At 41.2% G+C, this 19608-nt stretch overlaps 1 protein-coding gene across 4 annotated transcripts in view; it reads left to right on the forward strand.

The window, feature by feature from the left end:
• insc (INSC spindle orientation adaptor protein) overlaps window positions 1-19608 on the forward strand; it is a 68303-nt gene that overhangs the window by 22312 nt on the left and 26383 nt on the right. The window contains exon 1 of one of the 4 annotated variants that reach the window (XM_085166975.1): window positions 6-4785. The exons of the other annotated variants lie outside the window; for them this stretch is intronic. The gene's annotated coding sequence lies outside the window, so the exon portion shown is untranslated. Of the gene's footprint in view, window positions 1-5; window positions 4786-19608 lie in introns of those variants that run through there. 4 annotated transcript variants of the gene reach the window in all.

The following is a 19608-nucleotide window of genomic DNA, read 5'->3' on the forward strand; positions in this document are numbered from 1 at the left end:
AAGTAACAACCCAGTGTGCACAATTTGGGTCTGTACCTCATGTTTTAACAAGTAATGTTCTCATGTGTACTAACAACAGGTCTGGTCATTGAAAGCACAGATACACTTGGTTTATGCAGGTTAGGCACTGATGTTTGGACTTTGAACAAAGGCTACAATGACACCAGTAATATACCCACTCCATGTGTCACTTCTTTGTCTTAATAAGAATAAAAAATACACTCATCAATATTAGCTGTGCTTCCTTGGGTGGTTTTTACTTTTTCTCCCAATTTCATGCTGAAAGCAAAAAGTAAAATGTGGAAAAATGTGAATAAGTTGTAAGAAAGACATTCTTTTGTTTTTGTTATGCTGTTTTCTTTTTGTTATTGCTACTTAAAAATACAATGCATCTCTTTAACTGACCAAATCTTCAATGAATAATAATATTAATAACAAGGTTTGTAGGCTACACCACCAATGTGAACATATTGTTCAAATGACTGATTATACAAGACAGTGGATGTTATATGAGAAGCAGAAATGACCTCAGTGTTCAATGCAGGCCTAGAATTCTGTATGTTATCTGGACCGGCTGTTTAAAGATCATTGCAGAAAAAAAGTCAAATTAAAGGAACTTTGACAGTGTGATAGTTCCACTAGACAATTTCCAGAGATCAGAGAGAACAATTTCCCAAGCATATGGTTTGTTATTAGCAATCATATGCAGTAGTTTATTGTCTCTCAGGACTACTCGTGTTAATATTGCGGCCACTGGTGAAGATGTGGAGAGCACTGTTCACCTCCATGCACAAAAACACAGCTAAACACCAACCTGATAGCAAGAAACTACCCTCCTGTTTCATCTGCAAATGGAACCTCCAAAAAAGCAGCATACTTTGGCCCCTTATCTTCTGCGGGTAATGCAGTGTAATGGAGGTGGTGTGAGAGATGCGTGCCACCTCTCATGGAAGCAGGGATTAAGGTTTGCAGTAGTGACAGGGTGCAGTTGTGTCATTTGTCATTCGCAGTAGATGAATGCATGAGGAGATGTTTGGTGACATTATTATTATTGTTGTTGTTGTTGTTGTTATATCAGACCCCTGAGTTGCTGAACTAAGCCTTCATATCTGCCTTAGGATATATCTTCCACTTGATGTTTGATCATACTAATATTTGCACCTCAGTGAAGATCCCAGATCAATATATTTGAGGTACTCAATTACAGGTAATGCAAAGGTCAAAAACCTTCCCAACGATGCAATCCCATGTCTGGATGGGTTCAGATTTCCTGCCCACCCATAATACTGAGGCTACATAAAAAAGAATCTTTACAAACTTTACTGATAAACACAAAAAGCCAGAGCTCAAAATCTAAAATCCTGAACAATCTGTAAGACACATGTGGCCAAGATGCTAAAAGAGATGTCCACATGTAACAAGCAGTGAGAAACTGAGCTGACAGGGAGCACAAACCCACTAGCTGTTCTCAGCTGATCACTTCTCACTGTTGAGACACCAACAACACAGCGTTCAGCTGGAGATCTGGTCTTTTTAAATGTAAAATTGGCCACTGTCAGTTTTTTTTTAGCTTCTTCTCTTTTTTCATGTTTTATTAACTGAACTCCAAAGAAAACTCAAGGTTTTCAAACCTTCACGACTATGAAACTCTAGGTAAACTGCTGTTCTTGACTTCCCCCCCAAAAAACACCACTTTTTGGTCTCAAATGCAAATCAGCTCTTATCACACACAGTTTTGTCTCACAGTCGACTGACAGTCACACATGCTGATCCTTCTTTCTTTTAACAATTACAGAAGCTGCTTTGTCAGCATCTGTGGTTTAGAATATTTCAGTCACTGAAAATAAATTTGAATATATATCTTCTGACAGTTCGGTGTTTACTAATGTTCGCAAAGCGCCTCAGAAGATGCGCAGTGAATGCACTTGGATATCAAATCAGGGGAACTCACACGCCATAGGCACACACACACGCACATAAATAAAGGACAAAACAGTCTCATACTTATCTCTGTCTGTGTCTCATGTACAGACTCAAATATAAATTGGATTTGTGCTGCGCACAGTGCACTAACAGTCAGTAAATCAGCTGATGAAACGAGCCAAGTGGCTGAACTGCATTAAAATAAATTGCAAACACAGATGGGACACGTACATGAACTCAGCTAACAAACATCTCCACAGCAGAACCTTTTCCCAGATCGGCTTGTCTGCACATTCAAAGCCTCGGGGCGCAGTCTGAAAGTGGTTGGCGAGTCATTACACTGCAAACAGGTTAGCCAAGTGTCTGTCTCTTTATATTTGTTTGTGTGTGTATATTTCTAAAGTGAGTTGTGGCCGCTCACTTAGGAAAATTGGAAAAGTTGTCAAAAAGTGTGGCTTTAGTAATGTGGGGGAAAGTGTGTGTGAGACTAAGAAAAATGAGGAAGCAAACCAAAGTGTAAGATGAATGGACTGGAGATGGTTTGAGACAGAGAGAGAGATGGATCATATTCTAATGCATTTTACATATGTCTGTATTTGTGTGCGTTGTGCGCATTTAACACGGCGTGCTAAGAAGCCTGAGATAATTAAATTTGAGGTTAGAAGTCGGCTAAGACAAAGAGAGAGAGAAGAAAGGAGAAAAAATGGGCTGTGTTTTTTGTCTTAGGAGAATCTAGTCTTGGCTACACATGAGAGGCTGTCTGAAGCATCTGGGAGTCAGATGTCTGCTTCTCTAGCCAGGATTCAGCTGTACCAGTCAGAGGCCACAATATCCCCTTTCCATGTGCTACTTCAGGAGGAGCACATGCTCCACCTTCACCCAGAAAATCAAGGCGTGACTTGTACATTTAAATGTGCCATTAGCCAGATGCCTTAACCATTTTCTTTGCTCATCTGTCACCTCTTGCCACAGTGAAACTATATTATATAGAAACCTCCCCGTGTTTCAGTGAAGCTGTTTCTGTGTAAAAGATGATTCCATTAAGCAATATTCTGGTTTCTGAGCTAAAGAGGAATGCATTAACATCCTACTTGATTATATGCCTCCATATTTAATTCTGTTTGGGACAAGAGTGTCCTTGTTTCCTCCTTCAGCTGAAGCCAAAGCCACAATGGCTGGGTCCTCAAAATCTAACAGCTCACTCTGCCCACATTTCCATTCCCTCTGCCTAGTTGGACTGTGGTTCTGTTGTGGTATTTAAGAAAGATTTCCATTTCGTTCCATTACATCAGTCATCAGATTGTGATATCCATGCACCCCAAACACTGGACGACAGTGAAGACCTCCTTCCTGCTTATACTGTCTTAAATGACTACCATATCAGAAGAATATGCAGCGAATAATCTGAACTGAATGCAGTCAGATCCCAGACAGACATAATGACACAAACCAACACATGTTGCTGTTTCTTTTCCAAGCAAGAAACACTGAGGATGCCAGTAATACTGCCTGGAGTTAATGGACAGTTCCAGATGTTGGTTAATCCTAAATTCCTCCTTGTACCATGAGAGTGTAAATTCATAACATGATTTTTTTTTTTTTTATAGAGAAAGCAGTCTGTGTGTTATCAGGTACAAATTATTTTGTTTTAGAAGATTTTTTGGAGAAGTCTAAGACACAAAAAGCTGATTTTGGCAAGTAAAGCAGCTTCTGAGGATGATGCAAAGTGAGTAAAGATTTTTGTATGAGCATTTATTACATTAAATAAAAGTTCAAAGAACACAATCATAACTTATACTGAGCTTTGTGTTAGCTGCTAGCTAACAACTTGCTAGTTACTGCTAGCAAATATAGCCTGGTAAAAGTAAGTTTATAACTGTGGTTGTTGGTAAGTGCTAACATTTCTAATTAGGTCACTATATGAACAGCAACTATTAGTTACCCTCTAATACAACTGTACAAATTAAACAAACTCTCAAAGTTAAGTTGATATTGCCAACTTGCAATTGGAACTTTGTTTTTATTTTTATTCCAACACCACAAGAAGTCACGGCCTGGAACTAGGCCTTTCATAGCATTTTTACTTGGAAACTTATTCGAAAGATGAATGACACATCAAAGGAAATGGAGATGCCAGTTTTGTCATTTGACTAATCAGTTGTCAGTGTCTGTTTGTGTGTTCGTATAGCTTCATTCAGCTATATGAAGTCTTGTGATTTTCTTGTGATTTTACCCGTAAAAGCAGAGGAGACTTATTTGTCTGTATTTTAAGACATGTTGATGTAATACACTGCCTTTAAATGTTGCTGAGCCACAGAGGACGTCTACCCTTTAATTCAAAACATCCGTGTGGGATCCTTTTGCATCTGACAGCAGGGTTACTCTAGGGTAGGAAGACCATTCATCAAGCAAAGAGAAGCAGACATTACTCAACCTCCGGTCATGATCTGTGAAGTGTTGTACATAGTACCTGAATCACTTGAAGTCTCTAGCGATATGTGGAACAACTTTTAATAGGCTTCCAGCCCTGAAGAACAAATTAGCTCCTGCTGTACAATAACTGCTATACTTGAGTGACAACAGGTGCTCCCATGCTTGAGTTCGCACCTGCCCGTCTGCTTCTCACTAACTAGCAAGCTCTCTGTGAACTGATACAGCATTGAGGGTGGGAATTGTGACTCTCTGTGATTTGGAGCACATTTATATTATCTTTTATTGTAACCATCTACAAGATGCAAGTGAAAGACCCACAGACTGGGTGCAAAGAGTTTAAAGTTTACAAAGTGCTTTCATGTGGATATGGCTATTTTTAGCCTCAAACAAAATGACTCACAGCCTCTAATGAGGCAAGAGTCCATACGTGTAAGTGATGCTTTTGTCATTTTTCACTGTGGTGGGTAATGATGTACCTCAGCAAAGCGAAGCTGTCAGCAGAACATTCCTTCTGCTGGGATGGTAGAGCACACAGAGTGAGGGTATTTTAAATGTTTTGACATGTTATGGCATATGTGATTGGCAGCTGCTTTGACTAAAGTTGTATAGGCACTGACCTTTGTATGAGAATTTGGCATAAAAGTTTGCCACCAGAACTCAACTTTCAAAGGCTAATATAGTTTGAGCAACACTATGAAACTGATATTTTTGCTTCTGGGTGCCCCCTACTGTGAACACCCACTGTATTGTGTTAACTGCTGTCAGCAGGAAGATTGACTCAGCTTGTGTCTTGCCATCTTTGGTTTGAAAAATCTTGCTGGTGCAAGATTTGCTCTTACCTGACTTCTTGCTTATTCACTTTTCTTTTGTCTTCTTAACTTCTTCAGTCAACTTCCTGTTTGGTTTCCTTGCAAATGCCATGGTGTCAATAGAATGACAAGCTAGAAGAAGCTAGGTCTCTATTCATGACGATAAAGACCTAGCTTTTCCTATAATTAGCTCTGGCCTGTAATCAATAGTTAATGGTGTGTGACACTGTTGTAAAACAGTTCTTCTAGTTTAGGTCGATGTACAATGAAAATTGGCTATGAGGCTGCTAATATAGGTAAAATATTCATATAATTTTCAACTTGCTGAGAAGTATCCTTGATGTCTAGCAAGCAAGCCTGTAAACTAATATGTAGTTTGTTTGTTTTATTTTTATAAAGTTATCGTGCAGATGATCAGAAAAAGATGGCAGCCTTTATCACTGGCATCGCGTTTACATGGAGAGAAAAAAAAGTGCCTTTAAAACAAAAACATTCAAAAAACCTTCCTAAAAAACAGTACATACATAATGCATCTTCTTGCCTCAACACAACCCCACTTTTCAAAACCAACACTATGACATTCACACTCACTTTCATGTGAAGTGGATATGTGGGGTTTGATATTTATTTTGTCTCTAACTTTCTGTTTCTGTCGCTTTTTATTTTAACAACCGAGTACCACGGCGACTGGCTTTTCATTCGCCTTTGAGCATGGCAGTTTGGAACATCCATGACGATTTCCCTGTGAGAAAACATCAAACAGACTGTTTGTGACTGAGCATAGCCCAACTCTTATCCTTATCTTAACCTAAAGCCAACATAACTCTTCAAATAAGAAAAGCACAAGAACACACACTCGCAAACTGACTCTGTGGTCACAAGCTTCTCTGTTTCATAAATCTGCAGTGGAGCTAAGGGATAGATCATTTAGGGGCTCAACAGACAGCAGCAGCCTGACAGTGACTCATGCAGCAGAACTCCATGTGCCTCAAGTACATAAAAAGTTTAAGAGGGAATAATCTAAAAGCTCCGGTTATAATTCTCACCTGATGTGTTACAGGAAGAGTGGGTTCACTGTGGCGCACCAGCTCAGCACACCAGCCCGAACCTCTTCACAAATCTATAGAGGATTCGCCCTTTTTTTGATGAAGCTCAGCTACTCATCTTAACATTCAGAGATCATCCAGCTCTTTTTTTTTTTTTTACCAACTACACTTTATATTTTTTAAAAATAGATTATGCATTCTCCAAGTTTACCGTTTTTTAAACAGCGGAACCTGTTGATACTGCGCGTTTTTCTATCCTTAAAGATGCATAGGTTGAAAAATGGAATTAGCACCATCGGACAGTAGCCCATCTCCCGCCTACCTCATCATCACTCAGAATGAACACTAAAATGAAAAACCGACAACAGCAGAACCGTGTAACAAAAATGCAGCTATCTCCTTTTAACCAGCTCCTGTCTCTTTCGTTGCCACCATTGCTCAGTTTTCTGCCAGCCAGCTGCCAGCAGATGAGAAGTACTGATGCTTCATCACTGCAGAGACATCCTGTCTGGGATAATAGAGTTGCTGTCGCCTGACCCTCTTTTGGCCCCACATGTAAATATTTGTCATGCCCTGCAAGCTGAAGTGCACCGCTTCCCCTCCTTTGGAAAACAAACCTATTATTATCTGCTTTTTTTTTTAAACATATGATGACGGGAGTGTTTCTGGCCTTTATTGGTTGTGTAAATCCAGATGGGTTCATCCTGGTGTGATGCTATGATATAACCGAGCAAATGGTTTTAAAATGACATTTTTGGACTGATAGAAACCAGGAGATTCTGGAAACAGTTTCAAATGTTCCCATTTTACCATTAGGCTTTTTTTTATGTTTCTTTGTCATCCAATAAACCCCCCCCCCCCCAAAAAAAAAAAAAAAATTAATAATTATCAAACCTTTAGCTTTGTGACTAATCTGCCACTTAGGTTGAATCACTGTGTTATTCACCACTGCGTGACAAATCTCCAACAAAGGACCTTTCAAGAACTAGAGTGGTTTTTAAGAGGCTTTCAAATAAGCAGAAAAAAACAGGAAACAGGATTCTGTAGTATTTTAAAGATATTAATATCTTTAATTGCCTAGGTAGAGTTAAACTAAAACTCATATCTCATCTGATGATCACTCTGAAGCTTTTTACCCCACTTAGCAGAGTAAGCGGCATATTAATGCTTACTATTCTGTGCAGTTACTTATTTCAGTTTAAATTTATAGCTAATTACATCTCCATTCTCTTACAATGAATGAGATTTATCTCTGCTTCAGAGTTTCGAACCACTGAGCTGCCTCGCTCTACAGCCTGCACATTTTACATCTTTCGCCGCGATGTTCCCCATCCCCAGTTGGCAGATGACTCACTGAATGTGTATTTATCAGAAAATACATGCTTTGTCTTTCGTAGCCGACTCAAAATTTAAATAAATGTGATATAAATCTGCTGTTCCATTCCCTAGTACACATCTGCCCTCCAATTATGTTTAATATCAGATTAGCTATAATTAGATTTGTGGCTTGCTAATGATTTATTCTTGTGTAACCGGCTATTGCTAAAATATAAAGGTCATTGCATAGCTCGAAGACGTCACTTAATAATGATGGCTGCTGCTGTTCAATGACAAATCTTTGTTCTAAATGTAAACACAACAGTGCTTCATTCAGATGATATCAGCCAATACTCAATACCAGTGCAATATCCCAACATGTGTCGCAAGTTGCCATTTCAGACTGCAGTGCCCGAGAGCCAAGAGGAAAATATTCATCTTCAGACCCTTCCCTCTGTGTTCCCTCAAAGCAAAGGTGGCTGTTGTAGCCATCGACCCATCCTCTTTCGGGGAGCTTTGCCTCGCGGGATGCTGGCCTCTGGATTGCCCCCTTAAGCCTCCCTTCATTCGGGTCATTGCTGGGAGAGATTGAAGTGGGGAGAGTATTTGCTCAGTAAAGCTGCTTCTTAAAGCCTCACAATCCTGAGGGGAAACGAGGGATTAGACTAATGAGGACAGAAGATGGCTATCATCTGTGAATAACTGACCTTGACAACACATTATTGATTTGGGTATTTTAGAACTGAATACTGTAGTCTCCAGTGACTGATTATCATGATACTGGAGTTTACATGTATAACCTATATCGGTGGTTCCCAATTGATGTGTGGAGGCTCGCTGGTTCCTTAAGAAATTTTGTCATTTTGGGTTAGATTTTTCTTTTTAAACATACTTACGTACTTACATATGTAAGTTATTTGCTCTGTTGAAACCCATTTTAATATACTTAACATAATTTTCAGCATCATTATTTTTCATGCTTTTTTAAAATTTATTTCCAATTAATTCATTTCAATTCAGTTTTTTTTTTAAAAATATAGCACCAAATCACAACAACAGTCGCCTAAAGGCGCTTTATATTGTAAGGTAGACCCTAATACATACAGAGAAAAACTCAACAATCACCCCCTATGAGCAAGGAATTCTTCAAAAGTTTTCAATCTGTCATGTTTCACAAAGAATGAAATACACACATGCAAGTACTACCAAAAAAACAAAACAAAAACTCTGGAGGAGAACATTGCTGGAGTCAGTTTTAACTAACTAAAATTTAAGCGATCACCTTATATCAGCTCACCTTATATTTATTGCAGCAAGATTTGCCAACAGGAGCAAGAGCTCCAACCCATGTCCAGTGGTGCTGTACAGTTTGTGTTTGTTAGCTAGATCATTTTCTGACTCACACGCCAGGTGGTCAGTATTGAAGTGAGCAGGTTCCATCTTTGACTCAAACACTGTCCTCTCTTTTATCCAATAATGAGTAGCCTGCATCAGAGCAGATACACCGGCCATGATGGGATAAAGACAACTGATGTTTGTGTGAGGGATTAGCAGTGTTTGTTTTGGCATAAGAGATTAATGATATATCATGTACTTTTTCCACAGACAAAAGGAAAAAACAACAGGAAAATTATATAGAGATGACAAGGGTGGCACAGACAAGTAAGCTTCCTAACAACCAATTTGAATTTCCTTAATTTTCCACTGATTACCCATGTTGCAAGAAGGCAAGATGGCGCCGATGTGTGTGGCTGCTCGTCTGTCACACATTGACTGTAGAAAATGGTCTGTCACTGCCAAGTTTGTTCCTGTTTATGTTATTTCTAATTTGTGTCATCCATGAAACAAAGTCTCTGCTGAGGTATGATCGCCAGACACTATTGGACCTCAAACCTGTGGTCCAAAATATTGTGTCCTTTGGAGCTGGTGGGCAGCAACCCCTGCCCCCATTTGCATCGGAAACCCCGGGTTACCTGTACCGGGTTCCCACGCTACCTTCCCGGCGAAAGCGTCATCGTCGCCGGGGTAAACGAAGCGGTCGCCTGGTGAAGCTAAAGGTTTACCTAAAGAATTATTCTGCTGTTTTCCGACCAGTGCATGGATTCTTGCCAAGGCTTTTTGCGTCTTGACGTTTTCTGGATCCCGTTGATGCCTGTTTGGTGCCTGTGGTCGGCTTTGATGATGATGCTCCTCGGCCTCGCTGCCCATGCCCTCCCAGGCTAAACCTCCGCTGTCAACATTATCGGAACCTGAGATCGCTGCGGCGGGTTTCTGGACCTCCTGAACCCCGAGCGCCAACTCCAGCTCCCGCTAGGATTGGCCTGGTGAACGCCAGATCACTTTTAAACAAAACTTTTATTCTTTGGGACTTCTTCAGTTCCCGTGATCTGGATTTTCTGTGTGTGACTGAGACGTGGCTGAGTGTTGGTTAGTCCAGTGCTCTATCTGAACTTTTACCTGCGGATTGTTGCTATTTTAACTCGCCACGGACGTCAGGCAGAGGTGGAGGCACAGTGACTGTTTACAAAAAGCATTTTAAATGTAAGCAGTGTTTTCTACAGTCTTCGTTCTCCAGCTTTGAACTTACCTCGTTTGAGGTGAGTCGTACAAACCCGATTTTCTGCGCTGTCATCTATCGCCCCCCGAAATACAATAAGAACTTCATAAACGACTTTTCTGATTTTTTTAGCTGGGATTATGCCCAACTATGATAGTGTTCTTATTGTTGGAGATTTTAATATACATGTATGTTGTCCTGATAAGCCACTGGTAAAGGACTTTTTAAGCCTTATTGACTCTTTTAGCCTGGTACAGTCCGTGCCTGGCCCTACACATGAGCACGGACACACACTGGACCTTGTTCTGTCATATGGTCTGCCTGTCACTAACTTGGAGATTTGTGACTGTGCACTCTCAGATCATATGCCTGTGTTATTCAACGTTGGTTTGACATATACCGCAGTTAAATCTGGCGCTGCCACTCGGTGCTGTCGGGTTATTAACCCCGCCACTGCCGCGCAGTTTTCTGCTGCTTTTAATCAGCTCGGCGGCCCTTCTGACTTTGTTTCCTCTGATACAGAAGAGCTAAATTCCTGGTTTTATTCTTGCTGTCAAAAAATCATGGACTCTGTCAGGGGCGATTCTAGGATCAGAGCTTTGGGGGTGCTGAGCACTCAGAGAGCTGCCCAGCCAGGCAAGATAAACCTGTCTCTGTCAGTCCCCGCATCCTTAAATGTTGTCCCGAGTTCTCTCTGACTGTCACTTTGCTGCATTTAAACCCCTGTTCCTCCCTGTCCTCATCGTCTGTTGTCTTCCTCTCCGTTATCAGTCATCATAATTTTACCATCTCTGTGCAAGTCTGCAAATTTCTTTATTAAATCATAAGATTCTTAAATTCATCAAGTCTCTCTGTGCCTGGGTCCTCGTCACAAAACATGACATCACTGTTTTGTACATTTTAACACAATTTAGTCCCCACATTTGTAAAAGAAAAGCAAAACACTTTTTTGAAAAGTCTGTAACAAAACCATCGAATCTGATCAAGGTTATTTAAATGCTGCCAAAGAAGAATGGATTGGAATTAAAAAAATACACATCCTAACCTTAATTACTGCAGGAGAATAATGAATGATGCTCACAGTGAGTAAAAAGTAAACTGAGTGCATTTTTTGGACAGAGATTCACTTTTAATGTGTATGTATAATATAATACAGATACATAAAAATACACTCCCAAACAGAATAAATTATTACAAATAAATTATTACAAAATATTAATAAAAACTATAATATAATATATGGAGGCAACTTTGCCTGTGGTAGAATGTATACAATGTATGAAACTATCTTTATTGCAGATACTAATTTTACTAAGATAAGATAAGATAAAACTTTATTAATCCCTCGGGTGGGTTCCTCTGGGAAATTTGTTTTCCAAAAAGCACAGCACCGACAGAAGTTACAAGTTAAGAATATTATATATATATATATATATATACACACACACACATATATAAATACAAAGACATATATAGATAAAATATACAAAGGGGATAAATAGAATAAATAGGAATAAAAATAAAAATAAAAATAAAAATACAAGTGAATTGCACATTTAAAGTATTGAGGTCTATTGCACCGCTGATTATTAACAAAAAGTATTGCACAAAAGGTAATTGCACAGTGAAGAGAAGAGGCACTACAGCTTAGTTGTTCCCCCCTCCTTTGTCCTCCTGTTTCTCCTCCCTCTCCCCTCCAGAGAGGAGTTAAACAGTGTGATGGCGTGTGGGACAAAGGAGTTTTTAAGTCTGTTGGTTCTTGTCTTTGGGAGAAGCAACCTGTCACTGAACAGACTCTTCTGGTTGTTTATGGCCGTGTGCAGAGGATGCCCAGCATTGTCCATAATGTCCAGCAGTTTCTTTAGTGTCCTTTTCTCTGCCACTGACACCAGAGTGTCCAGCTTCATGCCGACCACAGAGCCAGCCTTCCTGATCAGTTTTTCCAGCCTGGATGAGTCCTTCTTTGCTGTGCTGCTCCCCCAGCACACCACAGCATAGAACAGTACTCCAGCAACCACCGACTGGTAAAACATCCTCAGGAGCTTCCTGCAGATGTTAAAAGACCTCAGCCTCCTGAGGAAGTACAGTCGGCTTTGGGCTTTTTTGTACAGGTGCTCTGTGTTGCATGACCAGTCCAGTTTATTGTCCACCCACAGCCCGAGGTACTTGTACTTGTTGACCACCTCCACCTCTCCCCCTCTATCTGAACTGGCAGTGGACCTGCTCTGGACCTCCCAAAGTCCACAACCAGTTCCTTAGTCTTTGAGGTGTTGAGTTGCAGGTGGTTTGTGTGACTCCATGCGACAAAGTTCCTCACCAGACTTCTGTACTCCTCTTCCTGGTCATCCCAGATACACCCCATGATGGCTGTGTCATCTGCAAACTTCTGAATATGGCATAATTCAGAGTTGTAGCAGAAGTCAGAGGTGTACAGGGTGAAGAGAAGAGGGGACAGCACAGTTCCCTGTGGTGCTCCTGTGCTGCTGACCACAGTGTCAGACGTGATGTCCTTTAGCCTGACGTACTGTGGCCTGTCGGTGAGGTAGTCGGAGATCCAAGCCACCAGGCAGGGGTCCACCTCCATCCTGTTCAGTTTCTCCTGGAGCAGACAGGGCCGGATGGTATTAAAGGCACTGGAAAAGTCAAGAAACAGGATCCTGACCGTGCCTTTTCCCCCATCGAGGTGTGAGTGGGCTCTATGCAGGAGGTACAGGATGGCATCCTCCACTCCGACACCCGCCTTGTAGGCGAACTGTAGTGGGTCCTGGGCATGTTGTACCTGTGGTCGGAGGAGGTTGAGGAAGAGCCGCTCTAGAGTCTTCATAAGATGTGATGTCAGTGCCACCGGTCGGAAGTCATTCAGCTCATTGGGCCGGTTCCTTTTGGGGACCGGGACGATGCAGGATGTCTTCCATAGGGCGGGCACTCTCCCCAGTCGCAGACTGAGATTGAAGACTCGTTGTAGCGGCTCCCCAAGTTCAGCAGCACACGCCTTTAGCATCCTCGGACACACCTTGTCCGGACCTGCTGCCTTTCTGGGGCGAAGCTTCCTCAGTTGTCTCCTGACCTGATCCACTGTGACACTGGGAGATGATTGGAAGGAGGGGGGGGAAGATGTCCTGCTGCTGAGAGAGGGATTGGAGGAGGGGGGTGTCATCATAGTGTCAGGAAGGGGGGGAAGCAAGGGAGGTAGGAGAGTGGGGAGAGGGCTCTGTAGTAAAGGTGAGGGTCAGGGTGAGGGTGGGGGGGTTGTGGGCTGGTCAAACCTGTTGAAGAAGTTGTTGAGTTCGTTTGCCTTCTCCACAGTCCCCCCCACTGTGCTGTTCTTGGTATTGTGGCCTGTGATGGTTACTAATTACTAATTTACTTATTACTATTATTATTATTACTATTATTATTATTATTACTACTTATTACTAATGTAATAATAATAATTTTGTGTTGTAAGATTTATGACTTTCATGCTTTCATAGTGGTACTTAGGACAGCTTGACATTTTATCAGGTGGTACACACTGTAAAAAGTTTGAGAAACACTGATAAGTGTATGTGTGCTTTTGGAAAACATTTAAAGCTGCTGTACAGAATCTTTGAAACAAGCTTAAAACATTTTTAGAATATAAACAGAGCATCTGCTTCTCTTTACAGCTCCTCACTCCACCAGGGCACCGTCTGGCACTTTCTGACAGTGTGCAAATGTGATGTACGTACTGTGGCAGTCATACAGACAACTGGACGGTCCAAATGTTGGCCTACCTATTACTGGCTGAGGTTTTAGTAGAGTTGTGGCTGAACCACATAAAAATATATCATTAATTTTAATCTCCCCAATCAATGATAATGTTATGTTGGAATGTTGTTAAAGAGGGTCAGAAATGTTTCAACCCAGTTTGTTTAGCAGATTCTGTATAGCAGCTTTAATATAGAGAGAACACAACTTCCAGATTGTGTGAGTAAAATCAGGTTTTTTGTCTTTGTCAGTTTAACAGTTTCTGTTTTGCCTGTCACTGTTCCCGGCCTTTTTCTTACCTGGTTCTTCCTGACCTTGTACTTTCTCCTCACGTTCCCTCTTTCCTCTCTCCCTCTTTGGACTGACAATCATACACAAATAGATTGTATTCAATTAGATGAAAAATTACATTAATATGAAAAAAATTATATTAAGATCATTAACAAAAAGTCTTCTCTCAGTCTACTTTCAACCAAAAGGAAAAAAACCAAACCACACGGACATCTAATAAAAGATATAAATACTAAAACACTGATCCAACATTATCCTTTATTGACGGATCATTTGATTTTACCTGAATGTGGCTCCTTTTTTTGAAAAAAGCTTTATGAACCTGGCTGTCTCTCTGTACACAAACACACACACACAACAGGAGTTATAAGGTTAATGGGCCTTCAGTCAGTTAGCTAGTTAGTATCCCTTTCAAACAGGACAGTGGTAACAACAGCAGGCTGCGGACAATTTAAAGTTTTAGATTTTAAATAGGCTGTATACATTTCAATGGGAGCAACACGACGGTCAAATGTCGCTGATTTTACTACAGAGCAGGAGGAATTGTAGAGTAGCAAACATTGTCGGAAAACACGCTTTCAACACTGGGTGTTACTGGGTGTAATGTTTTTCAGCTAAAACGAAACATGGTCTTACTCCTACCTAACTATATAAAGAGTAACTGAAGGTTAAATGCAGCTAACATGTCCTGTTTTAAGCCAGGCACTTACACCTCCGCTCTGCTGCGTCTCAGCCACCATCGCTCTGGCAGCAAGAGTGCTAGAGTCAGAGTAGGGGAGAGGCGAGCTGGAACAAACCATTTTGGGAGGGGGGGCTATCTATACTTTTGTTGTTAAAATGTTATGTCTCAAACAAGTAAAGTACTGTATGCTTTTTATATTTTTAGTAGTGTGTCACACAAACAGCAAATATTGTCAAAGAAAGTAAGAAATCTTTGGGGGTGCTTTGATTCATTTTGGGGGTGCTGAAGCACCCCCAAAACTGGGCTAAAATCGCCCCTGGACTCTGTGGCTCCTTTAAAAACCAGGCAGCCTAAGGCTAAACCTGAGCCTTGGTTTAATGAGAGCAGTCGTGCTGTTAAGAGGGAATGCTGTCGAGCAGAACGGAGATGGAAAAAGGATAAACTGCATGTATCATTTCAAATTCTCAAAGACTGCTGGCATCGCTACCAGAACACTGTTAAAGAGGCAAAAAGGGAATATTTTGCAAATATTATTTCTTCCAACTGTCATAACCCACGTGTGTTATTTAGGACCATTGACACTGTTCTTAATACTCCATTGAATGTCTGTTTGGAAGTTTCTCCTGAGATTTGCAATGATTTTCTGAACTTTTTTATTGAAAAGGTTGTCACCACCAGGGCTCTTATCACAGCTCCTGACTCTGACCCCTCTGTCTCTGTCCCTTGCGCTGCTGTTTTCACTCAGTTTGAGCTTGTGACGCTCTCCACTTTAGAGGATGTGGTTCGCCATATTAAGCCCACAGGTTCCCCACGGGATCCTGTCCCTCCACAATTCTTTAAAGACATTTTTCCTAGTATACGACAGTATGTCCTTGAAATTATTAACAGCAGTCTGTCTTCTGGTATGGTTCCTGCAAATTTCAAACATGCAGTAGTGCAGTCACTGCTTAAGAAACCTGGCCTTGATCACACACTTTTAGCGAACTATAGGCCTATTTCCAAGCTGCCTTTAGTCTCCAAGGTTTTAGAGAAAATTGTTTTTAGTCAACTCAAAGATTTTATAGATGATAATGGCATCTTTGAGGTTTTTCAATCAGGTTTTAAAACCCTTCACAGCACAGAATCTGCATTATTAAGGGTTTTTAATGACATCCTTCTGGCATGTGATTCTGGTAACCATGTTGTTCTTATTTTCTTCAATCAGTGATGAGTAGTAAGCTGTTCTGGCTTTGCGGAGGGCTTTCTTATAAAGCAACAAACTATTTCTCCAGGCTAAATGATGATCCTCTAAATTTGTGACACGCCATTTCCTCTCCAGATTACGAGTCATCTGCTTTAGGGTACGTGTTTGAGAATTATACCACGGGGTCAGGTGGTATAATTCACCTGACCCCGGTCAGGTACACGGGGTAGGTCTTGCTTGACCTAACTGCTGCCTTTGACACCGTAGACCACAGTATTCTAATTTCTCAATTACATGATGTAGTGGGTATTGGTGGAACTGCACTTAATTGGTTTAGGTCTTATTTGTCAAATAGAACTTTCTCTGTCAGCCTTCTCGGTTACGAATCGTCTTCTGCTCCTCTGTCATGCGGCGTCCCACAGGGCTCAATCTTAGGGCCACTGCTCTTTTCACTGTATCTATTGCCTCTGGGTTCTATCCTTAGCTGTCACTTGGTGTTCGCTCGCTCTGTGGTATAGTATCGCTTCCTGTTCCTGCTCAAACACAGTGGTGTTTCTGAGTAGCTTATTTGCTTAGCAGTTTAATTAACAACTTTTAAATACATTCTTTTTTCACAGTATAATCTTCACGTGCTTCATCCGAAGCACACTTTCTGTGTACTCACTACCTAATTTATAGCCAAAGTATTCACTCACTGTCTCTGTACTGTTTCGCTAGCTTAGCTCGTAGCTCGACCCGTTAGCACCATGGCTACTTCACCTGTCCCTTCTGCACTTTCTTGCTCATTGTGTCAGATGTTTAGTTACTCCTCGGCCTCCTTTAGCAGTAATGATATCTGTAACAAATGTAGCATATTTGCAGCTCTGGAGGCCAGGATTACTGAACTGGAGACTCGGCTTCGCACCCTGCACTCACCCTTAGCTAGCCAGGCCCCTGTAGCCGGTGCATCCGAAGATAGCGTAGGCCCCGCTAGCTGTTCCCCGGCAGATCCCAAGCAGCTGGGGAAAGACGGCTGGGTAACGGTGAGGAGGAACAGAAACAGAAGCCCCAGGTACACCACCAACCCGTTCATGTGTCTAACCGTTTTTCCCCACTCGGTGACACACCCGCTGGGGGTCAAACTCTGGTAATTGGTGATTCTGTTCTCAGACATGTGAAGCTAGAGACACCGGCAACCATAGTCAATTGTCTTCCAGGGGCCAGAGCAGGCGACATTGAAGGAAATTTAAAACTGCTGGCTAAGGGTAAACGTAAATTTAATAAAATCATAATTCACGTCGGCAGTAATGACACCCGGTTACGCCAATCGGAGGTCACTAAAATCAATATTGAATCGGTGTGCAACTTTGCCAAAACAATGTCGGACTCTGTAGTTTTCTCTGGTCCCCTCCCCAATCAGACCAGGAGTGACATGTTTAGCCGCATGTTCTCCTTAAATTGCTGGCTGTCTGAGTGGTGTCCCAGAAACGATGTGGGCTTCATAGATAATTGGCAAACCTTCTGGAGGAAACCTGGTCTTGTTAGGAGAGATGGCATCCATCCCACTTTGGATGGAGCAGCTCTCATTTCTAGAAATATCGACAAATTTATTAAACCCCTCAAAACATGACTATCCAGAGTTGGGACCAGGAAGCAGAGTTGCAGTCTTACACGCCTCTCTGCAGCTTCTCTCCTCCTGCTACCCCCCCAAAAACCCATCTCCATAGAGACTGTGTCTGCTTCCAAAAAGACAAAAAACAAACTAAAAACCAGCAACAAACAACTTAAACATTTACAAAGAAAGAACAATACAGTATCCACATCTGAACCAAAGAGTAAAACAGTGAAATGTGGATTATTAAATATTAGGTCTCTCTCCTCCAAGTCTCTGTTAGTACATGACTTAATAATTGATAAACAAATTGATTTACTCTGCCTTACAGAAACCTGGTCGCAGCAGGATGATTATGTTAGTTTAAATGAATCAACACCCCCGAGTCATTCTAACTACCAGAAATCTCGAACAACAGGTCGAGGGGGCGGTGTGGCAGCAATTTTTCACACCAGTCTATTAATTAATGAAAGACCTAGACAGACTGTTAATTCATTTGAAAGCCTGATGCTTAGCATTGTCCACCCCAGCTGTGAAACTCAGAAACCAGTCTTACTTGTTATCATCTATCGTCCACCTGGGCCTTACACAGAGTTTCTGTCTGATTTCTCAGACTTTATATCTAATTTAGTTCTGAGCTCAGATAAAATAATTATTGTGGGTGATTTTAACATCCATGTTGATGCTAAAAACGACAGCCTCAACATGGCATTTAATCTGTTGTTAGACTCAATTGGTTTCTCTCAAAATGTAAAAGAACCCACCCACCACTTTAGTCACACTCTAGATCTTGTTTTAACATATGGCATAGAAACTGAACATTTAACAGTGTTTCCTGAAAACCCTCTCCTGTCTGATCATTTCTTGATAACATTTACATTTACAATAATTGATTACGCAGCAGTGGAGAGTGGACTTTATCAAAGTAGATGTCTTTCTGAAAGCGCTGTAACTAAGTTTAAGAATATAATCCAGCCACTGTTATCATCGTCAATGCCCTGTACCAACATAGAGCAGAGCAGCTATCTGAACGCTACCCCAACAGAGGTCGATTATCTTGTTAATAATTTCACCTCCTCACTACGTACGACTCTGGATACTGTAGCTCCAGTGAAAACTAAGGTCTCTAATCAGAAGTACCTGACCCCGTGGTATAATTCTCAAACACGTACCCTAAAGCAGATGACTCGTAATCTGGAGAGGAAATGGCGTGTCACAAATTTAGAGGATCATCATTTAGCCTGGAGAAATAGTTTGTTGCTTTATAAGAAAGCCCTCCGCAAAGCCAGAACAGCTTACTACTCATCACTGATTGAAGAAAATAAGAACAACCCCAGGTTTCTCTTCAGCACTGTAGCCAGGCTGACAAAAAGTCAGAGCTCTTTTGAGCCAACCATCCCTTTAACATTAACTAGTGATGACTTCATGAACTTCTTCACAAATAAAATTTTTATCATTAGAGAAAAAATTACCAATAATCATCCCACAGATGTAATATTATCTACAGCTACTCTTAGTTTCATTGATGTTAAGTTAGACTTTTTTCCAATCGATCTTTCTGAGTTAACTTCAATAATTACTTCCTCCAAACCATCAACGTGTCTTTTAGACCCCATTCCTACAAAACTGCTCAAAGAAGTCCTGCCATTGATTAATTCTTCGATCTTATATATGATCAACCTATCTCTAATAATCGGCTATGTACCACAGGCCTTCAAGGTGGCTGCAGTTAAACCTTTACTCAAAAAGCCATCTCTAGACCCAGCAGTCTTAGCTAATTATAGGCCAATCTCCAACCTTCCTTTCATATCAAAAATCCTTGAAAGAGTAGTTGTCAAACAGCTAACAGATCATCTGCAGAGGAATGGTTTATTTGAAGAGTTTCAGTCAGGTTTCAGAGTTCATCACAGCACAGAAACAGCTTTAGTGAAGGTTACAAATGATCTTCTTATGGCCTCTGACAGTGGACTCATCTCTGTGCTTGTCCTTCTTGACCTTAGTGCAGCATTCGATACTGTTGACCATAATATCCTATTAGAGCGATTAG

This window comes from Neolamprologus multifasciatus, chromosome 7 (genome assembly GCF_963576455.1).
Source record: "Neolamprologus multifasciatus chromosome 7, fNeoMul1.2, whole genome shotgun sequence".
NCBI lineage: Eukaryota > Metazoa > Chordata > Actinopteri > Cichliformes > Cichlidae > Neolamprologus > Neolamprologus multifasciatus.